General features: G+C 41.4%; 1 protein-coding gene across 4 annotated transcripts in view; it reads right to left on the bottom strand.

Moving 5' to 3' along the window:
- The window catches only part of shisal1b (shisa like 1b), a 185,074-nt gene that overhangs the window by 95,682 nt on the left and 61,926 nt on the right, over positions 1-27,466 (bottom strand). The window contains exon 2 of one of the 4 annotated variants that reach the window (XM_034176066.1): positions 4,313-4,315. The exons of the other annotated variants lie outside the window; for them this stretch is intronic. The gene's annotated coding sequence lies outside the window, so the exon portion shown is untranslated. The remainder of the gene's footprint in view (positions 1-4,312; positions 4,316-27,466) is intronic. 4 annotated transcript variants of the gene reach the window in all.

Raw genomic sequence — 27,466 nt, forward strand, 5'->3', positions numbered from 1 at the left:
CACATGATCGCTAACTTGTGTGTTGTTTGACTCTCAGCTGCTCCTGTTTTGTTCGGGGTGGCCACAGCAGATCCAGCACAGATCCGCATTGGATTTGGCACAGGTTTTACACCAGATGCCCTTTCTGTTTTACCTGGAGAAACAGACACAGCCCCTGGTCTTCCGACAAGGTCTCCCATCCAAGTAGTAACCAGGACCCACTCTGTTTAATTTCTGAGATCTGACAGGGTCAGGCTGACTCAACTCCTATAAAGAGTTATTTACAGCACTGTTCAAACCTGTTAGTTTAATGGGTTCTTTGGCTTCTGACAAACAATATTTTCCTAAAGTTTCATAAAAAACAAATGCATTAGTTTTTGAGTTATCTTGCAAACCAACATTCTGTTGCAAAAAAAATATAAGCCCCTCACACACACACGCACACACACAAAATTAAAATGGATTGAAATTGCACTTGAAAAGGGAGCAGAGAGACTTGGGAGGGGGGCATTGTGTTTGTCCAAATTGGGACTGAAAAAAAAAATAGTAAAGAGGTTGATTATAGATCATCTGAGGTATTTAACTGACTTAGTGTCTGTGAGCTGGTTCTGGCCTTTTCCTTGCAAGGAAGGTGACATTTTGTTAATGCTGAGTTGGATCACATTCTGTTTTTATCTCCGGATTCCACCAACTGATTTATTTCTTTTGGTAAAACCCCATTTCTCTGAAGTGTCCTGTTTTATCTAAACCCAGGTCCTGCTCACATAGATTTAAGGTCTGCATAATGTCATTTGTTGAATTAGCTTTTCTTTTTTTTTTACAGAAATCAAATGTTTACTTTAAACATAAGACTTACGCTTATCCAGATGATGCTGACTTTTTAACACATTTGCTTTGTTTCTTTATGTGTTAGGATATATAAATGGTGTTCCGTTATATGTTGTGAAAGGGTCTGTATAAAATTTAAAAAGCTGCACAAAATAGTTCAATCAAAATGAAAACACAGCTACAAAACAGCCACATACCCGTATTGCATAAAACTCCTTCTGGATTCTAGATCCAAACTAGGTTTTGGATCAATTATCTATTATCTATCTGCTCACCAAATTACATTAACATCCTGTCACAAAATTTTGAGTTCAATGTTGCTATGTGCCAAACATTCCTCTGGATCTCAGTTCCACGTCACTTCTGAAAGTGAATTATTTCTTTCTGTGAACATTAAATATCTGCTCACCAAATTTAATTAAAATCTGTTAATTACTTTTTGAGTTATCCTGCTAAAGAGACAAATGCTGATGAAAACATTACCTCATTGGCAGAGGTACATAAATATGATTTTCCGCAAAACAGTTACAATCAGATGAAGCGCTGTCAGTGTGATATTCATCTGTGTTACATCACTGCTACCTCTGAGCAGGAACTCAACTGACTGTGGATTTGTCTGATGAACAATGTTTGCCTTTGGTTTACATGGTCAGTCCCCTGAAAACTATCCAGATGTGAAATATTCCAAATAAACCCAGAGGCAGCTTTGTGTTTTGGTCCGTTGGTGTGATATCTCCTGGGAGATTTTTTTTTTTTTTTATGTAATAAAGAGATATGGAGAAGATGCAATATTTAGTCATTAGTACCAGCAGTTAACTTTAGAGGAAATGAATGTCACAGCAGGGTGACAGCTTGTTGTGGTGAGTTTGCCAATATGGCAGAAACATGGGCTCAGATATTGTGCAGTGCAGCCACCTTAATGCACGGGTGGTCTGTTTCTGTTTTTGACTCGGTAATCCTTTGTTAGGTTGGCACAGTCAGAAGATAAGAGGAGTGCTGTAATCAAACTTGCATCTGCTGCAGGCATGCTGTGCCTCCACCTGCTGAGATCTGCCACATTGATGGAAACCGTTGTGCCTCCTCCTTCACTTTGCCTCACATCCTTAAATTTTCACATAACTGTGACAAAGCCAGACTGAAAAACAGATGATATTTTTGTCTGTAAAGTGCCTACAGTTTTAACTATAATAATCAGTCTGCACAGCTTTATCTCTGTAAAACCTGGTAAAAACACCAACACAGCATCACATTGCCGAGGATAAAGACTATTCTGAGGATTAACAAATTTCTGCATCCATTTGAGCGAAATAATAACCTCTCCCAGCAACAAATCTGAGCATCGATCATTTCAACTTGCCTCGGTACACCAGCCTCATTTCAAGTTGAATAAGCAAATGATGCGATGAGCTCGGGGAAAAAAGAAATGTGAATAATCTCAAGATTTAGCCATGTATAAATCCTTCTTCCAGACATGCACTTTGTGCAGTCAATTTGCATAAAATTAAATTATAGAGTTTCATGTTTGAAAAGATCATGTGACTTTTCTGTTAAAGCAACACTGGCAAATTTACTGGGTTATACATAGTAACATTTCCATCAAACCAATCCTCCTTCACACCTTAAATCAAATGAAAGCAGTCACATTGCCAGTGAACACACACACACACACACACACACACACACACACACACACACACACACACACACACACACACACACACACACACACACACACACACACACACACACACACACACACACACACACACACACGTTGCTTTCAAGTCTGCACCTTCATCACGGAGATCCCTTTTAAGTGGCAGGTGGGTATGAGGATAGTGTGTTTCTGAGACATTCAAATTGTCTTCAGGGTTTTAAATATGGCTAAGAATGGGTCAAATCATGAAATTAGAGAACTGCCCAGGATGAGGTAACGAGGAGGTTGAATGCATCATCTTTGATCTTTTTTTTTTGTAATTTGTTTTGACAAGTGTAACCTAACAGATGAAAAATGTAGCGCAATTATTGATGCTCTTTCTGTAAAAGGCTGGTGCATGTTGGTATAAGGCTGTAAATGATCTATGCCAAAGAAGATGTAGCTGAAAGTCAGTTTTCATGGCAACATGACACGTGTAATATTCCAGCATGCACATCTGAAAATGGCCATAGAAACCATGAAAACAGCACTTGTACATTTGAATCAACATTGTGGAAATTTTTGCACAGCTGATTGTAGCATCAATACAGTAGATTAATCATAAAGCAATCAAACTCATAAATATGAATACAGTAATTCTACAGGACCTCCCAGTTCAAGCACCTAGATATGTGTTTCAGAAACATTTTTTTTTCCTGCTCTTCCTCTCAGTTACCATAAGTACATGTTTTGGGCTTAATATGCAAGCTTGAATATTCATGAGGTGATTTGCGTTGACCACTAGTGGATGTGTAGAGGGATATGAGGCACATCCTTCTGCACACAACTCAAAGCAGTGTGCGATTTATAAAGATGATTTTGCTTGCAGTTGTGAAAACGAATGGTTTTATAAGTCTGTTTTTTTTTTTTTCCCCACACTCCATTTTTGCCTTTAGTTTGTATGTAAACTGAGTATGAATCCTGCTCCACTTGTATAAATGAGGCCCCTGGTCATTTCTTTGTGGAGTTTTGCATGTTCTCCCTTTGTTTGTATGGGCTTCCCCCCAGGTGATCTGGCTTTTCGGTGACCTGGTGGCTCTAAACTGAGTGTCGGTGTGAGTGAGAATGTGAATTTATCACATATTACAACAAAAATCTGCCCTATACTCGTAAACCAGCCCTTGTGAGATACAAGGAAAAAATAGGGCTGATAAATCATACACTTGTCCTATCAATTTTACTGCCCTGGAAACTGTGGCAATAAAATCAGGGCGATACAAATCTTAAAACAGGACGATACAAAAAAAAAAGACCAAAATACCAGACTTTGTATTGCCCCACCCCCATATGTGTTATCCTGATGACAAGTGCAGGATCTTGATAGAGGATCCTGATCATTTCATTCAACCAAGATGTTTGATCAAGGTGAGAGTGTTTCAGCCTTCCTAGCAGAGAGAATTCTACAACTTGAGTCTCATACTGAAGTTATGAGACATCAGTGAAGAGGGCACTCATGACTTTATAGAGAGATATAAGAACATTCCATAATTTACATATTTACATGATTTACCTGCGTTATTTGTTCTACATGATCCATGTCTACGAACACTGTTCTTTATTTTTGTTGTAATATGTGATAAATATCTTACAGATGCATCAGAGCGTGATACATAAACACATGATAAGGTTTATGTATTTGTCTGTCTGTATGTGTCGGCCCTGCGACAGTCTGCAGGCTCGTATGACTGTCCCCAGTCTTATCTGTATACTTTCCTCTCCTAATTCCAGTCAACCATCATCTCTTCAACTCCACCTTCAAAATTTTTGCTTCTTCAGTTTCCACCATCTAACCCTTGGTTCAGTCCTCACTATCTTTGTCTTCTTCACCTCCATAGTCATCCCACAAACCTGATATTATGTAGCTACCCGTTCCCCTGCCACCACCTGCAGTTTCTTTCAGGGTGGATCTCCTGCACTGGGGCATGACGACCTGTGTGCACCATCCTCCAGTTTTATCTGTTGCCCTGTGCTGCTCCTCCTTTTTGAAGCCACAGTGTGTAGAATTTAGTGATCTATTGATGTTGTAGATTTCCAACAACTCAACACCGCTCTCTTAACCTTCACCTTTGTTAATTCCCGTTGTCATGTGGTGCTAGCACCCTGTGACAGACTGGCGTCCTGTTCAGGGTGTACCCCGCATCATGCCCTATGACTGCTGGAATAGGCTCCAGCACCCCACAACTCTTAACTGGAGTAAGTGGGTATCGAAAAAGGATGGATGGATGTGGTGCTGGTTGGAGCCCACCTATTTTACTAGAGTACACATATTAGCAAGCAGCAGACTCGGTGGAGTGACCTGGGGCATCATTTATAACCTTTGCATGTACACAAAATGGGATGTGGAATATTAATGCATATGTTGTGATCTATAAAAGCAAATTAGATGGCAAAATGTTTGCATATAAGTAAGTAAGTAAGTAAATTTTATTTATATAGCGCCTTTCACAGACATAGGTCACAAAGCGCTTCACAGGTTAAAATGCAATAATAAATAATAAAAACATACATAAAACAAAGGACAAGATTAACGATTTATCAGTTCTGAAAAGCCTTATTAAAGAGAAGAGTCTTCAAATGCTTCTTAAAAGTCTCAGCACATTCCATGGAACGAAGGGAAAGTGGCAGTTCGTTCCAGAGACGAGGAGCTGTGGCTTTAAAAGATCTGTCACCTCGGGTTTTAAAGCAGGTCCTAGGAACCATCAGCAGGTTCTGGCCTGAAGACCTGAGATTACGGGCAGATGTATAAGGCTGAATCAGATCTTTAATATATCCGGGAGCCTGACCATGAAGGGCTCAGAATGTCAGAACCAAGATTTTAAAAGTGAGTCTGGACTCAACTGGGAGCCAATGGAGAGACTTTAGGACAGGGGTAATATGAGCTCTCCTGTTTGTATGAGTCAACAGCCTCGCAGCAGAGTTTTGGACGTACTGTAGCCGGTTAAGGTCTTTTCTATTAAGGCAGGTAAACAGGCTGTTACAGTAGTCCAATCATGAGGAGATGAAGGCATGGATGATTGTCTCCAGCTCATAGCAAGATACCACCTGTCGCACCTTGGCAATATTCCGCAAGTGAAAAAAAACAATTTCTAATTAATTTATTACAATGCTCAGAAAGAGACGTTACTTCATCAAAGATAACTCAGAGATTCCGCAGACTTGTCTTAACTGACAAGCCCAGGTCACCCAGCTTCTGCTTGATGCTGGGAATGGCATCATCAGGGGCAACAACAAGTGTCTCAGTTTTCTCAGAGTTCAATTGAAGACTATTTCCATTCAGCCACTGCTTCACCTGTGACAGGCAGTTCATTAAAGAGTTCAGTTTCCCAAGTTCCATAGTTTTAAAAGAGCAATATAGTTGTATGTCATCAGCATACAGATGATAGGACACATCACTGAAACGCTGAATTATCTGCCCAAGGGGAAGAATGTATAAAAGAAACAAGAGTGGCCCCAGCACCGAGCCTTGTGGTACTCCACACTGCAGGTGAGCTGACTCAGACCTAACATGATTTACTGAAATGCTAAAACTCCTGTTTATCAAATAGGAGGTAAACCATTTCAGCACAGAGCCCGACATCCCCACCAGATCTCACAGCCTATTGACCATGATGGTATGGTCGACCGTGTCAAAGGCAGAGGACAGGTCTAAGAGGACCATCACAGTACACCTCTCAGCGTCAGCAGACATCATGATGTCACTAGACACTCTTAACAGTGCAGTCTCAGTAGAGTGGTGTTTCCGAAAACCTGACTGGAATTTGTCATAGATGTTATGTGTCTCAAGGAAGGATGTCAGTTGTTTGGCTATCAATTTTTCCAGTAATGTAGATAAAAAGGGAAGCTTAGATATTGGGCGGTAGCTTTTATACTCTGCTTGGTCCATGTTAGGCTTCTTGAGTCTTGGTTCGATCACAGCATGTTTGAAGTGGGCGGGAAATACACCAGATGAAAGGGAAAAATTGAACAATTTAGTGACCCATGGGCCAATATAGTCAAGAATATTAAGGAGAAGTTTAGAAGGGATAATGTCGACCGAGCTAGAGGTTAGCCTCATTTTGGATGACAATGCCACAATGTCTTCCAGATGCACAGGGTCAAAGGTTGACCACATCTGTGCAGGTGGCTTGCTCTGAATAGGGCCGGAAAATGAAGGCCAGTTTATTTGGTATGCTTTATTGCTTTATTATGCTTTATTTATGTATGCAAACTGTGATCCATGCATACAAACACTTTGCAGAGGGGTAAAATGTGAGTGGCAACATTATACATATGATAATGGTGTGTGCCGGTGAGTCATAACTCATGCATTTAATTACACTTAACACACATCACTTATATATGTACTTTTTATTAAATTTTACAAAATATTAAATTTTACAAAATAGCCTTGTTCGATGTGATCATGAGCCGTAATTATTCCAGAGTGACTGTTCAGTTTTTAAATATATAAGCTGGTTCAGATCAGACATCAAATCACATTTAATAATTCATGAGCGACTCAAATGTAATTATATTTGTATTGGACATGATTATCATCATCATTTCAGCAATTAAAGCTCTGCCTACAAAGGGAAACAAATCTTTTCCTTCCTGCAAATGTATACATAAAAATGGGCCCATGTTATTTTCACTGGTCAAATTTTACTAAGAGAGATTTATCTCAATAAAGACAGCAGTGCAGTGATGTCAGCAGCACCAATAATTCTGGGAACACCAACAATAAATAATTGTCCAGTTATTTCAGTATGTGGAAAATTTCATGTTTGTTCTTGTGGTAATATTTTTATTGCTTCCTAAAGCTTAAACATGTTAAAGTTATATCTGTGAGTGAGTGTAATGCTGAAATTAACAAGAAACATGAAGGACTATAAGTGAATATTCCTTACAAAATGATGGCAATGGTTCTTTCTTTGTTTGAATCAAACAAGATTTTAAGAGATGTATTGGTGCTTTGCAGTAAATACATTCATGTAGTGTATGAGAGATCCTTAATGAGCCAGCTACTGGAGACAAACAAGTGGCATTCATTATACACTCAAGCTCTCCATGTCAGCTGGGGAAAGAAAATATTCAGTCTCTGCTCACTTGATGGTATGCGTAACTTGTCAACAGCCAAAAAAGGTTGATATCTGATTTTAAAAATACCTTTTAGGAGAAAACTGTTAAAGTACAATGAGGTGAAAGATGAAAGCTTTTATACATTTTAAAAACTTTTTTTATGACATCAATTTAAAAAAATCTATTCAGGTTTTTATATTACAAGTAACTGAGACAATTATGGCTTTAAATTCACAGTAAATATAAATCTTTACAATATGATGTAAATTATATAAAAAATATCAAAGCCAAAGTAATGGTGTGGATAAGTATGTGCCCCTATGAGTATACGAAAGCAAACTCATGACTTTTAAATCCTTTTACACTCGATTTATGAAGAAACAGCAACTGTGACATTTAGGCCGTGTAACATACTTCTCTGGGCATCATCCAGCCTGCAGATGCCTCAGTGCTGAGGACCCCAGCAGCTGTAAAAAAAAGACCAAGGGGACATGCAACTTTCATAAAGTAGTGGAGAGATGTGGATCGACCATCTGTCTGCCTAGTTGGTTGCCATCCGGCAGTCAGGGTTGTTCCGTAGTATGGTGCATCGCATGGTCCCAGACCTGACATTCCTTGAGTTTCACTTATAATATACACAAGCTGTTTTCTTTCATTCACTTTCAGGGCCAAACAAAGTTCAACAACTCCCAACACTTGTAGTTCCATCAAGTGTTAGCTGCCTCCAGCCGACACGGTGGCATGATTTATCAATTCATCAGCTTTGTCACTTAACTTCTGTCTTCTTTGACAGTAGGACTATGACTCATGCAGTAGAACTGGTCTTGTTGTTTGGATTTGCTCTAACACCCCACTTGGAGCACAGTTCTTTTCTCTTGGAAATGTTCCATTTCATCATCCGCCTGACCCTGGTTTTAAAATAGCTTCACAGACTTCACAGGAAATTCAAAATGCAAAGGGAATAAAACAGGACATGTGACAGTTATTTTTAAGTTGGAGCTTAAAAAAAAAAAAAAAAAAAACTAAATCAAAATAAAACAGCAGGTTGATGATATAGTTTACACTAGTGGCAATTAACCCAAGACACCGGTAACGTGTTAAGGGCCCCGTCTGAGGTCACGAGTCGGAAACCAAGTGCCAAAAAGCAATAACAAATTGTGCATAGCAGAGATAGTGTAACTAATGTTCTGTGCGAATGATCTGAAAATGAATTCAGAAACCGAAAAAGTTGGAAAAGAAAACCTGACAGAAAACCTGAGTTTTGCGTTCTACACCATGTTCTGGTTGTCACTGTATTCAGTCCTGTGTCCTTATCGATTAGTCATGTTGTTTTTCTGTGTTTGCAGTTTACCCTTTTTGAGTTTCACCTTAGTTTTATTCTTTTGTTCTTTGGTTTGTGGGTTTTTACCTTATGTTTTAGTCTTTGGGTTTTGTGTGTTTGTTTACTACTCACCCCCAGGGTTCCTTGAGGTTTGTATCACTTTGTGTTTCTCAGTTTCTGTGTGTTTGTAGGTGTGTCTTTGTCACCCGGTCTCCCCTACACAGCTGCCCCACATTTCCTAATCACACCACCTGTTGTTAGTTAGTTAATTTGTGTCACTATATTAGTACTCCACTGTGCTTGTTTGAGTTGTTGGATTATTCCTTGACACCTCAGGTTAGTAGCTGTTTGTAAAGTCTTAGTGTGTTGTTTAGGTAAGGGTTAGACCTTACTTGTGTGAAACGCCTTGAGGCAGCTTTGTTGTCATTTGGTGCCATATAAATGAAATAAATTGAAATTTAACTGAAAAAGTGAAAAAAAACAACAAAAAAAAAAAACAGTGGTGGCTGGCCCATGGGGACACTGGGACACCGACCTCCCAGATGTGGAGGGGAAAAATTCTAAAATATATATATATTTTTAAAAAGTATTACCAATGTCAGTTTTACTTAATAGTATGTGCCTACATGTAATCTGAATGATGAAAACATTTCCACCAACTGACTCTCATTCAACAGTGCATTTCCACTGACAGAAGCACAGAACGTATCATTTCTCGTCTTGGGCGCGCACTCATCAGCCCCTTGAAGTCAGCGAGATGACCAATTGTGTATGTTGCTAAGGGAAATAATAAATATTTGGCCAATCAGCATTGCCAAACTTATCAAAGTGCTGCTGTTTTTGATGGAAACAGAAACCCTTCCGACGTTTGGATTATATTTATTTTTTTGTCTCCGTGTGTTTTGTTGGAGTAAGTTGAAGAACTTTGGGACTTTACGATTGCTGCGTGCTCCTCCTGGCTGTTATGTCTTGGTGGTTTTCAGCTGTGGATTTGCCTTTGGATCGCACTTCAGCCCAGGTGAACTGACATCGAGCTGTTCAAATGATGCGCCTGGTGTGGAAATGAGGATGAAAATTTGAGATAAAACGAATGAGTGATGTTTATTGTTTTAGGGGGTCAAAGCTGTGCTCTTTACTGGTTCAATGGGCCAGTTATAACAGTTAGGGGAGACCGGGGCTGTTTGTAACACTAACATGTTCAAAGCTGCAGCCATGGTGGCATTTTGGTCATAAAATATTGGAGTAGTTTCAACTTGATTTCATTTGACATGTAATGAGGATCAGCCCACAGAAGTGAAATATTCTTTGGAGTATTCCACAGTCTAAAACAAATGATTTGCTCAGTAAAAAAAAAAACAACAAAAAAAAAACTAAAATAGCAATTGTAACTCAGCCACTACTGAGTACACACAAGACACTTATAGTCAGACTAACTCAAGTTTAGCAAAGCATTTAATTAAGTGGTTTTGTATACTTAATTTGCTTTGTCCTCTACACTGTTAATTAATTTTAACCAATTTAATTTAAATGTTTTGCTGTTATTAGTTAGCCGAATTATTTAAGTTATTCTAGCTTCTTTATGTTGCCTCCATTCCACTCAGTAATATTCATGCAAATTATTACCTTAATTTTACCTTAATTCTCTCTCTCTCTCTCTCTCTCTCTCTCTCTCTCTCTCTCTCTCTCTCTCTCTCTCTCTCTCACTCTCACACACACACACACACACACACACACACACACATCACCTCTTTTACTCCCTCTCTTTTTTGGAAGGTGGTGTGAACATTGTAGTATGTACATAATGTTCTTTTGTCAATTGAGGAATTTTTCCATATTTTGAAAGAGTCTAAATTTGGTGATATTTTCTATTCTGTTATGGTTGGGATCATTGTGAAACCTATGATCTGTTTGGCTGAAGATAAAGGCAGTGCAGTACAGTTTAGTGTACTGTGTGTAATTGGTGTGAAATGGTCCTTGTTAAAGAACTTGAGTGTTGTATTGTATTTGATACTGTTCCTTTCCAAAGTATAAATGAGGCCTAATATAGCTGTAAATGGTTAACTTTATCTGTGAAACTGCTGATTTTGAGAAGGACATGAAATAATTGTGGAATTGTAGTAATTTTCTGACTGTTCATTTGAATGCCTGTATTGGACTCGGCAGGGAAATCTATTGGCACACCAGCCCCACCAAGATTTTTTTCACCAGCCACCACTGAAAAAAGCAAACAAAAAAGGAAAAAAAGCAAACAAACAAACTGGACACTACACCATCGTTTCCCACAGATGGACGGATGCCAGGAGGACTGTTGATTACCTTTTGTCTGATCCCTGTTAGTTTCTGCCTTCCACGGCCGGTGTCTTGCTTTGAGCTCTATACTAACTCCTGTTGTGCTTTCTAGGTTTGTTCTGTTTGTTGGATGAACTTCTGTTAGTGTAAATAAATCACTTCATCCTGAAACTGAACACGCAACACTTACATACATGTGATTTCTTAGTTATTTTTTATGTTTAATACACTTGTAAAAATCTAAAAAAAAAAACTTTCTACATTGTCATTATGGGGTATTGTGTGTAGAATTTTGAGGGAAAAAAAAATTCATCCATTTTGGAATAAGGCTGTAACATAAACTGTTGAAAAAATGAAGCACTGTGAATACTTAACAGGTGCACCGTAGCATGTCCAGTGTCTGCAGACAAACTACATGCAAAGTCAAACACTAACTATGTAGCAGGTGGCAGATATGTCTCTGGGATATTCTGTAGGCAAAATAAAGTTGCTGTATTGATTGATGCAATGCATCAAAGTTCACCAGATGTTTGTTTTCATTATAGATTCTTTGGCTTTGCTGTCTATGCAAGCTGGCTGGAATGGACTAAAACACTATTCGGATGATATTTATTTCACATGGGGAGGTGGGGGTATCGCAATTGTTATCATAGATTGTCACAGATTTTATTTGCATCCAAATGCACCACTTCAGTCATTTTTTTTTTTTGACTGTGGTCTTACACTTTCAGCTACTGTAAAATGAAACACAGAAATTACCTTAAATTATTTTAATGCTGTGTCCATTACTAAACATCACTAAATATTCTGTCAAGTTATTGGGAAATGGAGTTTTTTCTGGTGTATCTGAAATAGGAAGGTGCTTAAAGAGTAATTTAGAAGACTGTCAAGCCAAGAACAGCAAAGATTTGACATTCACACTTGAGTTTTATTCATAAATTTAACCTTGTTTCCACCAAGCAGTCCTGGTCGGTACGGCACGGTATGGTAAGGTACATAACGGGTGAGCGTGGCTTGGCTTGCGTTTCCACTGCCACCTGTACCCTTTGTTTGGTAGGTGGAATATATTACACAGGAAATTTTGCAGAGTAAAACAGACTCTGCCGAGGCTACATCTAGTCCCACTCCAACAAGAGTTAAATAGTCTATTATAGTGTGAAAACAGTCACTTGTCAAATCAAATTTTTCCACTCCAATAAGAGTCATTCACAGCATGATCAAGTTTATTTGACACTGTGAAAGAATTTATTTTACACTGTGATTGAGTTTATTTAACTCTATTTGGACTGGGACTACGTAAATGTAGTCCCGGCAGAATTTATTTTACTCTGCAAAGTTTCTTGTGTAGACATTGACATGCACATCATTGAGTTGATCACCAGAAAAAGTCTCCACCTCCTCATTTGACCAAGCTTGGCTGCTTTTCGCCGACATTCTTCGTTGTGTGGATATTTAAAATGGCACTGACATTTTTGACAGGATTATGTATAGCACATAAGCTATCACAGGGTCATGACACATTGCCAATCAGTGGGCAGCAATTGGTTAGCTCTAGGGTTGAGCTGGATACTCGTTTCAGACAAGTATCAGGTACGGATAAAGCATTTTTGATGAGTACGAGCATGATCCGAATAAAGCTCATCTGTGCTCGTGCTGAAGGAAAATTCTGGGTAACTGACTGTCTTTACGCTCTGTGATTGGCCAGTCACACACAGTGCCCGCCCCTCCCTACACAGACATGTCTCAGAGCAGCTTCTCACACACACACAGACAGGATCTCTCTGTGCTTGGCTAGATTATGCCTCACATTGCTCTGTTAGTACTCCTTAAGTTTTCTTCAGCTCACCTCTTTTTCGGTTTGTCTGGTTTTTAAAGTCACTTGGTGAACTTGTTTCGTATCGTACGCGGTGCTTTTGACAAGACAGAGCTGAAAATGGCTCGTGTCGTGTTGGTCACTGCCTCCACTCCTGTCGCGTTATTTATTTATTTATTTTGTAACCGTTTGTTTGCTCTTCCTTTTGTTGGCGATATAAAGTCAGTTGGAAAACTTTGCTCCTACTGAACACGGTGCTTTTGAGAAGAATAGAGTGAACAAGGCTGACATATTATTTCCCTGTTTGCCATCACTGGATGTTTGCATGAATCACCAAGTTCACATGGATCATTAAAAAATAAACAGTCTTACAGACCACTTACACACATACAGCTAAACACACAAAGTAGCCTATATTAATATTTTTATTGAATATGGCTGCATGCAGTATCTGACACTTTCTCACTGCAGTTCATAAAAATAAATTGGTCAGTCGAACAACCTCTCTCCCTCTCACACAGACGCACAGACACAGAAACACACACCTTAATCAATATTGTTTAACTTTGTGTGGAAAAAAATGCCAAGAACGTTAGGGAGTAATTCATATAACATATACAAGTGTGTGTGTGTGTGTGTATATATATATATATATATATATATATATATATATATATATATATAACATATATATTCATGTTCTGATTTTATAAAAAAAACTTGTTCTGTAAAATAGTTCCTTTACTATTGTGATGAAAAACATTGATTCTCAATTCTGAGGCTGTTCTGTAAATATTCATTCATACACTTAAGAATATTCATGTTCTGAGTTTATAAAAAACTTGTTCTGTAAAATAGTTCTTTTACTATTGTGATCAAAAACATTGACTCTCAATGTTTCGTTGAGTCAATGTCTAACTCGTCTAACTTGAGCGAATATCTGTCATTGCCGGCGATGGCATGGACGGAGGGACTCAGACGATGCATACCGCACGACAAATGCATGTTTTTTTCATTATTATCACTTTTTACTGAGATACACAACACGTAACGCGTACATAAAAAGTTGGCTCACTTTAACTTTTGTCGTGTCGGCTGGCGCGCGCTGCTCTCCAAATTCAGCAGTGCGTCCTCATCAAGCTGGCTGCTTTGGCTGCTATTTGTTGCCGTACTATCCATGAGAAAATCAACCGGAATATCCATATTGGGACCAACAGACACTTCTCACCTTTTGTTCCCTCTGCGGACAGTTCTTGAGCTGCGCGCTATGACATCATTTGTTTACGCACAGCGGTGCGGGTATGCCGATACTCGTTCGCTACTGCGGGCGGGTATAGCCAGGTAGCGTTGATGTAAATCTACGCTACCTAATCTACGCAACGCCTCGGTAAAGTGATAATAATGTTGGGTGGCTAACTGAAAGGAAGTTTAGTAGACTGAAAGAGTAGGTTGCTTTATGAAACTGGGCCCTGGTACCAGGTACTATCCCTAATGGAAAAGCGAAACAAAAAATAACAAAAACAAGTAGAGTCAAGCCAAGTAGTGCTGAGTAATGCTAGTTCTGTGTAGTGGAAAAAGGACCTTAAATGTGGGAACACACAAAAAGCTTTCCCCACTGTGCAGTACTGACTTGGACCGCTTGGTGGAAATAAAGCTTTTCTTTATCAATATGTTCACACAAATTAGGCTAAAGTCATTGAAATCATGTGATCCTGTTCATGTCAGTGCCTCAACTCTATTCCTTCATTGTTCTTCTTGTGTTGTACACAGATTAAAAAATAAAGCTCAGTGGGATGGGGCACATTTCTTTAGTGTTTGTATGAAAGATGTTTGGACCACTTGTGCTGTTATGGCACACACACACACAGAGCACAGTGCACCTCTAGACAGTGCAAACAGTGGAAAAAAAAAAACAATAAAAAGCTTGGAGTGACTCTCAAGCTGGATACTTTCTGTCACACAGCAGAGAACATGGAAATGCAAAAATACAAAAGTCTGGCCATTTTCTTTTTACTTTTTACTGAGAATTGTTATCCCATGCCAATCAGCCATAAATATTGCAGGACGTCCTATGTTAAAATGACATTACTTCACATGTCATTCTGCATACAAAACAAATCCCGTCCAACTTGGGCATTTGTCATGTATTCATTGAAATTTTTGCTGTCAGAGCACGATGCTGTTACCAAAACAGGGGAAAACAATTCTGAGTTATGTGATCCAAAGCTGTACCTCATATAATTAGAAAATGCTAATCGATTGTACAGTCTATGCTCAGTTGCTATACTGTGCAGTTATGCACGTGCCCTGCACACAAAGCTGTGATAATCACACTGGTTGTCGTTGTGTAATGTACACAAGTGTGTTGCAACACATAAGAGATAACAGATAAGGCAGACGCAGAACAGGGATGCTGTGTAATGACCTGTAGAGAGCTCTTAAACACCCTGAGGTCACTGCAAGCAGTGGTCACAACAGCCTCACTCTGTACTGCCAAGAATATCTCAGACGAGAACAGATAGCACTCCACGTTGCCCCACATCTAAACTGCAATGCTGTTTTGGAAGCCTGTTAGAAAATGTTAAACTACTAAAGAACTGCTACAGCCTCAGATTTTATTTTTGGAAGTGTTGCATGACTGATCACCTAATATGGTGATCAGTCACACAACAAGTGAAACGTTCAATGAACCCACTTCAGTGTGTACACTCAGGAGGAATACATTCTTTTACATGATCAGACAACGTAAAGCAAACTGAGGTGAATTTATCCTCTGTGGGGTCAAAGCCAGGGCAGTGTTATGACAAAGAAGTACAAAATCCATTAATAGCTCCAGTATTATAAACAAGAGTGAAATGCTTTGAAGTCTATGAAAAAAGTTGTCGAGCTCCGTGAATGAGGGATTCTTTTTCTTTCTTTTTTACAACCCCAATTCCAATGAAGTTGGAACGTTATGAAAAAATGGAAATAAAAACAGAATACAATGATTTGCAAATCCTCTTCAACCTATATTCAACACCACAAAGACGATATCTAATGTTCAAACTGATAAACTTTGTTGTTTTTGTACAAGTATTTGCTCATTTTGAAATGGATGCCTGCAACACATTTCAAAAAAGTTGGAACGGGGCAACAAAACACTGAGAAAGTTGATGAATGCGCAAAGAACACCTAATTGGAAACAACTGAGTGTCATGATTGGGTATAAAAGGAGCATCCTCAAAAGGCTCAGCCGTTCACAACCAAAGATGGGGTGAGGATCACCACTTTGTGAACAACTGCGTGAAAAAATAGTCCATCAGTTTAAGAACAATGTTTCTCAACATTCAATTGCAAGGAATTTAGGGATTCCATCATCTACAGTCCATAATATAATCAGAAGATTCATAATATCTGGAGAACTTTCTACATGTAAGCAGCAAGGCCGAAAACCAACACTGAATGCCAGTGACCTTCGATCCCTCAGGCGGCACTGCATTAAAAACCGACATCATTGTGTAAAGGATCTTACCGCGTGGGCTCAGGAACACTTCAGAAAACCATTTTCAGTTAATACAGTCCCTCGCTACATCTACAAGTGCAAGTTAAAACTCTACCATGCAAAGCGAAAGCCATACATCAACAACATCCAGAACCGCCGCCGCCTTCTCTGGGCCTGAGCTCATTTGAAATGGACAGACACAAAGTCGAAAAGTGTGTTGTGGTCTGATGAGTCCACATTTCAAATTGTTTTTGGAAATCATGGACGTTGTGTCCTCAGGACAAAAGAGGAAAAAGACCCTCCAGATTGTTACCAGCGCAAAGTTCAAAAGCCAGCATCTATGATGGTATGGGGGTGTGTTAGTGCCCATGGGATGGGCAACTTACACAGCTGTGATGGCACCAACAATTCTGAAAGGTACATCCAGGTTTTGGAGCAACACATGCTGCCATCCAAGCAATGTCTTTTTCAGGGACATCCCTGCTTATTTCAGCAAAACAATGCCAAGCCACATTCTGCATGTGTTACAACAGCGTGGCTTCGTAGTAAAAGAATGCGGGTACTAGACTGGCCTGCCTGCAGTCCAGACCTGTCGCCCACTGAAAATGTGTGGTGCATTATGAAGCGCAAAATACAACAATGGAGACTGTTGAACAACTGAAGTCATACATCAAGCAAAAGTGATGGTAATATTTGCCATTTTGGCCTGGTTCTTGCACATTCTTGCTATGTGTGAGGGGGGCTTCTCTGTTTTCTTGTCCTTGTTCTTTCTGACATCAACCACAAATGTGGTCTTCATTCCCTTGTTAACCACTATGTCTGGTTGGTTGGTCAGCAGCTGCTTGTTTGTCTGGAATGTGACATCCTACAGGACCTCAACCAGCTTTGGTGGCATCGCTCATCAGGACTTGGGGATTCTAATCTGTATGTGGCATAGATGTTCCTGTAACTGATATCCAACACTTGGTTGTGCCTCTTAGTTTACAAAAATTCAGCTCTGATGGTTCAAAAATTCCTTTCATCAGTTCCACCTGGAAATAATGCAAAGTTGCCATTCACTGAGCCAAGCTGATCTTCTGCTCTCGGATGAGTGAAGGAAAACAGTCCAGAGGAGGGCAGAAGAAACACAACAAGGACCTTCTGAAACACAACCTCAAGAACTGCTCCATTCAGGGGAAGACCTGGGAAGAACACACAAGAGAACAAGCCAGCTGGCAAACAATGATCTACACTGGAGTGGAAGTCTTCAACAATGCAAATGAACAACACAGAGAAGAGGAGAAAGAGGAAGGAGAGAGAACAAGATTGTCACTGGGAGAAGCTTCTTACAACAACCGGTGTGCAGCATCTGTAAGAAACAGTACCTATCAAGATTGGGCCTGTTCAGACATCTTTCCATTCCATTCCATTCCATTCCATCCATTCTGTCCAGGAATTGAACAAGAGTCCATCTTCCTTGCCACTGAGAGACAGCCACGATGTCAAAGCTACTGTGCACAGAATAATGACCCGGTTGTAATTAATTAATTAATTAACATTTTTTGTGTTATGGTTTTCTGTAATTAATTAACCAAATGAATGCATTATTTTGACAGTCACAATTATTCAGCATTCCTACAAATGGAGTATTTCACTGATGCAGCTTGAATCAAGAATTCCATTGCTTTGAATTACTAATGAATTATGGACACAGTAAATGTCTGCTACTACTGTACAGGCGTTTCACAAATATAGCCACACTGCAAACATATAGACAGCTCTGTTTAATGTCAGTTTTCTTAGTGTGAAATAACTGCCTCAGTTGAAAGCTGACTGAAAGACAAAAGCCCATTTTCCCACAGACAGTGCACAGCTTTTTCTGCATTCATGCTTTTGCCGTCCGTTACCAGCAGTAGGATCTCAGTGTATTCTCTTTTAACCATGACATCCACTTTCAGTGAACAGAGACAACAAAAAGACTGCATCATATTTTGAGTGTTTACAACAAACCCAAGAGATCTGCAAATATCACTGTCCCAAAGGCCCAAATTGGAGTTTAGCTTTGGTCGTCCAGCCCATTTTGACTCTGTTGTTGCACTGCTGGCTTTGTTTATTTAGTGATTAAATTGACTGAAGAGCTTACGATGAACACAGAATTTTATTCTCTATGGTGACATGCTGCTGTTTAAAATATGATGGTTCTGGATCCTGCAGAGACTTGACTGAAAATGATTACAGAATCAAACATGGATGTCATTTTCCACCAGGCTCTTATGAAGGGCTTGGAATTGAAGTATGCAAAACTGCATCTCCACCAGTGTGGCGTGTAACCCAGAGGGAGCAGGACTTCACAAATCAAAGACATCACTCATTATGGAATGTGTCATTTGGAGGTGAAGGGATGGAAATTCACCTCAGACATTTCAGTAGATTTGTAAGCTTTAGGGCTCCTTCACACATAGTGCGAATAAGTACAACTCAGGGCGAAACAGCTCGCATGAGCGAACCAGGAAACATCGTGCTGACGGGCAGGTGTGCACAATCCTGGTGCGACGGTGTCTTTCAAGCAGGAACATGGGACGAGGTGCACCAAATTGCACCACTGATGTGGAAGAAAATAAAATATAACTAGTGAATATCACTCTGTTGATATAAATAATACATAAAAGGAGATGCAATACAGAACCCTGCGGTTAAATAACCCTGGTTAAATATACCATAGGATTTAAATCTGCACACTCTGACTGCCAGACAGAAACTTTACCACTGTGCTACAATCACTGTCTGAAATGGCTAAAATCAACAAACAGATAAATGTATTTTCTAAAAAAAAAGAGAAAAAAGCACTGTGATAACTGACCAAATGACGTTTGATTCATATTTCTGCTGATACGTGACTGAAAGTGGCGTATCTGTCGAGCGAGCGAAACACAGGCACACACGTGTTGTGGGAGGAGCTGACACTCTGGCACGCCACATGTGCACTCAGCAACTTCACAGTCGGGGCACTTAGACAAATTTCACATCCAGCTCGACAGTGATTGTCAGCTGACTGTTTTTGTGCCAATAGATTGAATGGCCACACATTTTCTAAGTGGCATGCGAGCGGTGGTAGATGTTCGTGCGTGTCACCTGGTATTTGACAGAAAGCTGTCGTGAAAGGGTTCAATGGGCTCACACAGCGCACACTGTCTTTCAGTCACTGGTGTGCACAAATAGTTGTAGCAACAGGTAGTAAGTCCCTTCGGCTGCTCCGTTGTTTGCACTCGGGTCGCCACAGCAAATCCTAGGTGGATCTGCATGTTGAATTTGCACAGGTTTTATGCTGGATGCCCTTCCTGACGCAACTCCACATTACATGGAGAAATGTGGCAGGGGTGGGATTTGAACCCAGAGCCTTCTGAACTGAAACCAAGCGCATTAACCACAGGTGCAGCTACAATTTTACACGTTTTGCATACATTTCCTGCTTCATGTGCACTTAATGCGCAATTTGACCAACTTCGCACTATGTGTGAATGGGCCCTTACAAAATGGGTAACTTTTTCTTTGTGGATAAAGAATAAGCAGTACAGAGAGAACTGTCATTTTTAACATATCAGTGATTTAGAAAAATCAACAACAACTATGTAGACAAGATTAAGCAGAGCACATGTGGATAAATTTGAAGCTTCACAGTGCCACACTGCAACCAGCAACAAGTGAAATGTGCATAGCTACTACTGGAAACATCTTTTCATGAATGTTTCACAATACAAGCATTTAATTGTAAAGTTCTAGCGGCTGCTATTTCATTTTCATTTATTTATATAGCACCAAATCACAACAAAGTTGTCTCAAGGCGCCTCACACAAATAAAAAATTCTGGCAACAGATAAAAGAATCAGGCATCAGAAAGACAACAATTACAATACAATTTGTCGCCTTTAAGCAACAAGAAAAACAAAAGAAATACCAAGGTGATCACCGGCTACGAGCCCCGAGGCTCAGCAAAAGACCCAGAATCTAAATGTTGAGGCCACAGCACGCTCCATTTCCTAATGAAATGAATAAAAAGATTAAAAAGCATAGTAACACACTATGCCGGTATGCTGGCAATATGAAAGAGAAAATAAGTGCATCTTCAGGCTGGACTTGAAAGTCTCCACAGAATCTGACTCTTTTATTGACACAGGGAGATCATTCTATAGAACAAGGCCACGATAAGAGAAAGCACTGTGACCTGCAGACTTTTTATTCACCCTAGGGACACAAAGTAGTCCTGCACCCTGAGACTGCAGAGCCCAGGGGGTTTAACTAGGTAGGAAGATGCCAGTCCATGAACTACTGTTCACGGAGTGGCATTTGTAGGAGAACCTTAAAATCTGGTCTCACAGTAACAGGAAACCCATGAACAGATGCCAAAATGTGTGCAATGTGGTCAAACTTGCTGCTTCCGGTCAAAAGTCTGGCAGCAGCATTTTGAACCCTAATGCTGGACTGCGGTAAACCACTAAATAGAACATTGCAGTAGTCCAATCTAGAAGAGACAAAGCATCAATTAAGGTCTCAGCATCAGTCATAGACAGGATTCGACGAAGCTTCCCTATATTTCACAGGTGGAAGAAAGCAGTCCTCGTAATATCTCTAATGAAGAGGTCAAAGGACAATGTAGGATCAAAAATTACACCAAGGTTCCTCACTTTGTCAGTGTGATGTATGACACATGAGCCTCTGCTATACGTTAGCTTGTCAAATTGATGCCAATGTCTCGCTGGACCAAGAACCATCATTTCAGTCTTATTGGCATTTAAAAGTAGGAAGTTGCTATACACCCAGCTTCTCACTGATGCAAGGCAATCTTCTATGGATTTTATATGGATGAGATTACCAGCAGCTATTGGCATGCATAACTGAGGGGTGCTATACAGTAGTGTTAAGAATAATAGTAGTGCTATGTGACTAAAAAGATTAATCCAGGTTTTGAGTATATTTCTTATTGTTACATGGGAAACAAGGTACCAGTAGATTCAGTAGATTCTCACAAATCCAACAAGACCAAGCATTCATGATATGCACACTCCTAAGGCTATGAAATTGGGCTATTAGTAAAAAAAAAACAAAAAAAAAACATAGAAAAGGGGGTGTTCACAATAATAGTAGTGTGGCATTCAGTCAGTGAGTTTGTCAATTTTGTGGAACAAACAGGTGTGAATGGAAAACAACCATCAAAATAGAAGAATAACCAGAATGGCAAAGGCTCACACATTGATCAGCTCCAGGATGATCAAAGACAGTCTGGAGTTACCTGTAAGTGCTGTGACAGTTAGAAGATGCCTGTGTGAAGCTAATTTATTTGCAAGAATCCCCTGCAAAGTCCCTCTGTTAAATAAAAGACATGTGCAGAAGAGGTTACAATTTGCCAAAGAACACATCAACTGGCCTAAAGAGAAATGGAGGAATATTTTGTGGACTGGTGAGAATAAATTTGTTCTTTTTGGGTCCAAGGGCCACAGACAGTTTGTGAGACGACCCCCAAACTCTGAATTCAAGCCACAGTTCACAGTGAAGACAGTGAAGCATGGTGGTGCAAGCATCATGATATGGGCATGTTTCTCCTACTATGGTGTTGGGCCTATATATTGCATACCAGGTATCATGGATCAGTTTGGATATGTCAAAATACTTGAAGAGGTCATGTTGCCTCATGCTGAAGAGGACATGCCCTTGAAATGGGTGTTTCAACAAGACAATGACCCCAAGCACACTAGTAAACGAGCAAAATCTTGGTTCCAAACCAACAAAATTAATGCCTTGCAGATGTGAAGAAATCATGAAAAACTGTGGTTATACAACTAAATACTAGTTTAGTGATTCACAGGATTGCTAAAAAAGCAGTTTGAACATAATAGTTTTGAGTTAGAATAACAGTAGATGCTACTATTATTGTGAACACCCCCTTTTCTACTTTTTTTTAACTAATAGCCCAATTTCATAGCCTTAAGAGTGTGCATATCATGAATGCTTGGTCTTGTTGGATTTGTGAGAATCTAGGGGTACCTTGTTTCCCATGTAACAATAAGAAACATACTCAAAACCTGGATTAATCTTTTTAGTCACTTAGCACCACTATTATTCTGAACACTACTGTATAAAGGGAGAAAAGCAGGGGGCCTAAGACAGACCCCTGTGGAACCCCAAATTTCCTGTCACTAAGGTTAGAGGTAGTGTTATTGTACAAAACACAATGAGTATGCAAGCAGAAGATCATTCATCACTTTAGTGAGAGCTGTCTCTGTTGAATGATATTTTCTAAAAGCAGACTGCAGTGGCTCAATAAGATTATGCTCTGTAACTTAGTCCACGAGCTGCCATGAAACCACTTTTTCCAGAATTTTAGAGCAAAATGATACGACCCCAATTTTAATGAAGTTGGGACATTGTGTGAAATGTAAATAAAAACAGAATACAATGATTTGCAAATCCTCTTCAACCTATTGTGGCAAAGCGGACAATTTACTCCTCAATCGTCAAGGCAATTAGAAATCATGAATGAACATGATATGTCGGACTTCTGACACCACCCTGGGAATTTCACCCAGGGAATTCGACAATTGAATAACTTCAACCTAAGACACACAGGTTTGTTGTAATTGAGACAGAGACGTGGTTCCCAAGTACAAAAAACTAATTTATTAACAATTGAAGTTCTAGTTAAAAAGACAATTTTGTAAAAAACTAATTTAAAACACCACCAATTATGACCACATGAGGGCGCCCTTGCATCACGCAGCCCGGCAGCACACGCAGCTGGCAGAGTTTTCCAAATGTCCACACTGAGCGTAAAGCCGCCGCAGCAAACGGGGCACATCCACTGGTCTCAAAGGACAAAATCTTTCAGCAGAGCACCAGAGCAAAGCAGCAGGGCCTCCTTCCACAGCTTGGTCCAAAATCCAAACCGTCCGTCACAGCAATCAGCTGTAACTCGACACCACCCCAGAGCGTCAAGAGCACCACAAACTCAGCAGCGCACCACCAATGACAGCCCACACAGAGGTCTCTGTCTTCACGGGAACGTGGAAGTGAACACGTCCAAACACCTGCAGTCAGTCTCCAGAAAGAGAAAGAAGAGCACACACACTCCCTCTTTTATGCAAACACTCCTCTGCCACAACCAGCTGCACTCAATCCACCAGCTGAACATCATTAAGGTCATCCATCCTGCTACAATCCACCCCCACAAATTGTATCGTCGCCCCGACGATGGAATAGACCCCATTCCTTAACCTTAATCATACCACCTATATTACATAGGGCCAGAAGGACCCACTTGCACTGCAGACCGTGGAAGATGATGAATATTAGAATGATGACCCGCAGTAACCCTAGTCATCCGCCGAAGTACAACCTCTTCACTAGGGGGGAGGGAAGACATACTAGACTCCACTGGCAGAGGTGGCACAGCAACCACTGGATCTACTGGTGGACTCAACTGCGGGGAAGCAGGTAAACTCACAACCTTCACACTCTCCACCTGAGGGGCAACCTAGGTCACCTCTCCCACCCCCTCCACCTGAAGAGCAGGCAGAGTCACCACTTCACGCACAACTGAAGTTGAAGCAGGGTCCTCGGATCCTAACACCAACCACCCACCATTACGCCACCACCTGTCCTCTAATGGCTCCACCACAGGTGGAGAAAACTCCACAGGGGGCAGAGAATGGGCCACAACCTCATCAGGGGACCCAAGCCCTACCACTACCTTCAACAACGAGCGATGAACCTGCTTGGCTCTGGTTAAATCATCCTTAGGGGCAATTGTATAAACAGTCCCTTCTCCCTGTGGTGCCCTCAAGACACGATACATCACAGAGGACCACTGATCCTGGATCTTATGACGGCCCCGTACCCCAAAATCTCGCAACCAGACCAACTGGCCCTCCTTCAGGGGAACATCACGGACACGCTGATCATATTCCTTCTTACGATCCTGGGCTCCATCAAAAGCCATCTGCAAGCGGGTCTGGTGCTCCCGGACCCACTCATGAACAAAACCACCCACAGGCTCCCGAACTCGACCCAACAGAAAATCAACCGGAAGCCTTGGCTCCTGACCAAACATCAACAAAAAAGGAGACTCACCAGTTGCCTGATGCGGTGTTGTATTATAAGCATACAAAACCTGGGGCAGACAAGAACACCAATGATGCTTTTGAGACACGGGCAGCATGCGCAAAAGATCATGAAGCATTCTATTAAAACGCTCACACTGCCCATTCCCAGATGGATGGTATGGTGTAGTAGGAGATTTCTCTATGCCATAAAAGCCACACAACAGCTGGATCAATACACTCTCAAAACTCCGTCCCTGATCAGAATGTATCCGAGCTGGAACTCCAAACCTCGAAAACCACTCCATAACCAGAACTTGAGCTACTGTAGGAGCTCGCTGGTCACGGGTAGGGACTGCCCACGTGTACTTACTAAAGACGTCAGTCATTACCAAAACATCTTCCACTCCACCATGACTAGGCTCTAGAACAGTAAAATCAATGGCAAGAATCTCATTAGGCCGAGATGCCAACAGGTGTCCCATGGGGCCACGAGCCACTGGTTGGTTTACCTTTGCTACCTGACACCTCTCACATGCCTGGTACCAATCTGCCACATCTGCAGACATGCTTGGCCAATAACACCGCTGACATAAAAGCTCTAGGGTCCTCTCAACCCCTTGATGAGCATGCCCTTGATGAACCTCAGTCAACACATCGGCTTTCAAAGCTGCAGGCAACACCAACTGCAACACAGCCCCAGCTCCATTGGACTTAAACACCTGACGGTACAATACACCATCCCTCTCCACCAACCGGTCCCACTGCCGAAGCAACACCCGGGCTGACTGCGAAACCTGATTGCGCTCTTCCTTATCAGGACCCCTTTTACGGTCCCAAAACACCCAAACTTCCCGAATCTCTGGATCAACCCGCTGCAATGCAGCCAGGTCAGATGGAAGACGGTGGGGCAAGGCTGCAACCACAGCCTGCCTTACATCTACCCTACTCCCCTGACCAACCTGTTGCAGCGGCTCCGGAAGCTGGGCACCACTAACCATTACCTGGAAGTCCTGCATCCCAGGAGAATGCAACCGAGAAAGGGCATCCGCGTTCTTATTACTACAACCCGAACGATACTTAATCTCAAAATCAAACGAGGCCAACTGCGCTGCCCAACGTTGCTCAGTAGCACCAAGTTTTGCAGATGACAAATGACTCAAAGGATTGTTGTCCGTGTACACAATGCACTTATGGCCCAGCAAGTACTCCCTAAACTTCTCGGTCATTGCCCAATTGAGTGCCAAAAATTCCAACTTCATAGAGCTGTAGTTCACCATGTTATGCTCAGTAGGGCGTAACCCACGGCTCGCATAAGCAATCTGCCTAACTTTACCATCCTGTTCCTGACACAACACTGCTCCCAGCCCCCCATAGCTAGCATCCACCTCCAAAATAAATGGAAAACTAAAATCGGCATATGCCAGCACAGGTGCGGAGGTAAGCTTAGCTTTTAAAGTCTCAAAGCTACGGCCGCATTCCTCTGTCCAATAACCCGAAACTGGCTGATCTACCCGACTGGGCTTCACCCCAGCCAACTCTGCTACCAACTTGTGTAGGGGTGCTGCCAACCTTGCAAAACCACCTACAAACCGGCGATAGTATCTGGCAAAGCCCAGAAAAGAGCGCAGTTCCGAGAGTGTGACCGGAGGTGGCCAATGAGCAACCACCTCCACCTTGCTAGGGTCAGTAGCAACCCCCTTATCAGAGATGACATGCCCCAGGTAACGCACTTCCTGCTGAAAAAATGCACACTTTGAGTTTTACCTTTAACCCCTCATGCTGCAAACGCGCCAGCACCACCCTCAACCTATCCAGATGTTGGTCAACAGTAGAGGAAAAAAACCACGTCATCCAAATACAACAATAAGGACAGACACTGCTGATCACCAAAAATCCTCTGCATCAATCTCTGAAAAGTACCAGGAGCGTTGCACAGCCCAAAGGGCATCCGGTTCCACTCAAACAAACCAAAAGACGTGCAAAAGGCCGTCTTATGATGATCAGCCTCCGCCACAGGAACCTGATTATACCCACTCACCAGATCCATGGTAGAAAACCGAGCCCCAGTGAGGGCATCCAAGGACTCATCAATCCGAGGCAAAGGGAAGGCATCCTTCCTAGTTTTTCCATTCAAGAGCCTATAATCAACACACATGCGCAAACTGCCATCCTTTTTCTTAACCAGCACAATAGGAGAGGCATAAGGACTGCTACTCCCCCTAATAACTTGTGTTCCAAGCAGCTGATTGATGTGATCTTTGACAACCTCATACTCAGAAGGCGGAATTCTGCGATACCGCTGTCGCACTGGAATATCATCCAGAAGCGGAATCTCATGTGATATTAGGTCAGTACAACCCATATCCCCATCTTGGGCTGAAAAGACAGAACTAAACTGACCCAACAATGCTCTCACCTTACCTTGTACTTCCAGAGGCAAGTGACCCAATTCCAGGGCTGCAATCTGATCCTGCACTGATGGAGAAATGGACTGCGAGGCCATTACTGCCTCCACCGGGGGCACCTCGGCAACCCCCGCAGGCAGACTCACAACCCGAACTTCCTCTAACGTGCCAATCATAGCCCGGGGACGTAACCACACATCCACCGATCCCACATTCATCACCGGAATGTAGGCTATACCCTGCTCCACCTGCACCAATGCAGGAGATGCCAACAATCCAGCAGGCAAGCCAGACTCCACAGGCTCAAACAGAGCTGCCCCACCAGAATACCGCTCAGAACATGTTGCCCTAACAAACTTCATTACACCGCCCGGAATCTGACAAGCCTCTCTCCCATGAACCTTAACCTTCCCTACTCCTTGATCCACAATACCACTAGCCTTGTGGCAACTTCTGAAACGCCTGCGTGACATACTCCGGAGCCTCCGCCACTGCTGGCAAATCAAACAGGGAAACCCCATACT

The sequence above is a fragment of the Thalassophryne amazonica genome, chromosome 8 (genome assembly GCF_902500255.1).
Source record: "Thalassophryne amazonica chromosome 8, fThaAma1.1, whole genome shotgun sequence".
NCBI lineage: Eukaryota > Metazoa > Chordata > Actinopteri > Batrachoidiformes > Batrachoididae > Thalassophryne > Thalassophryne amazonica.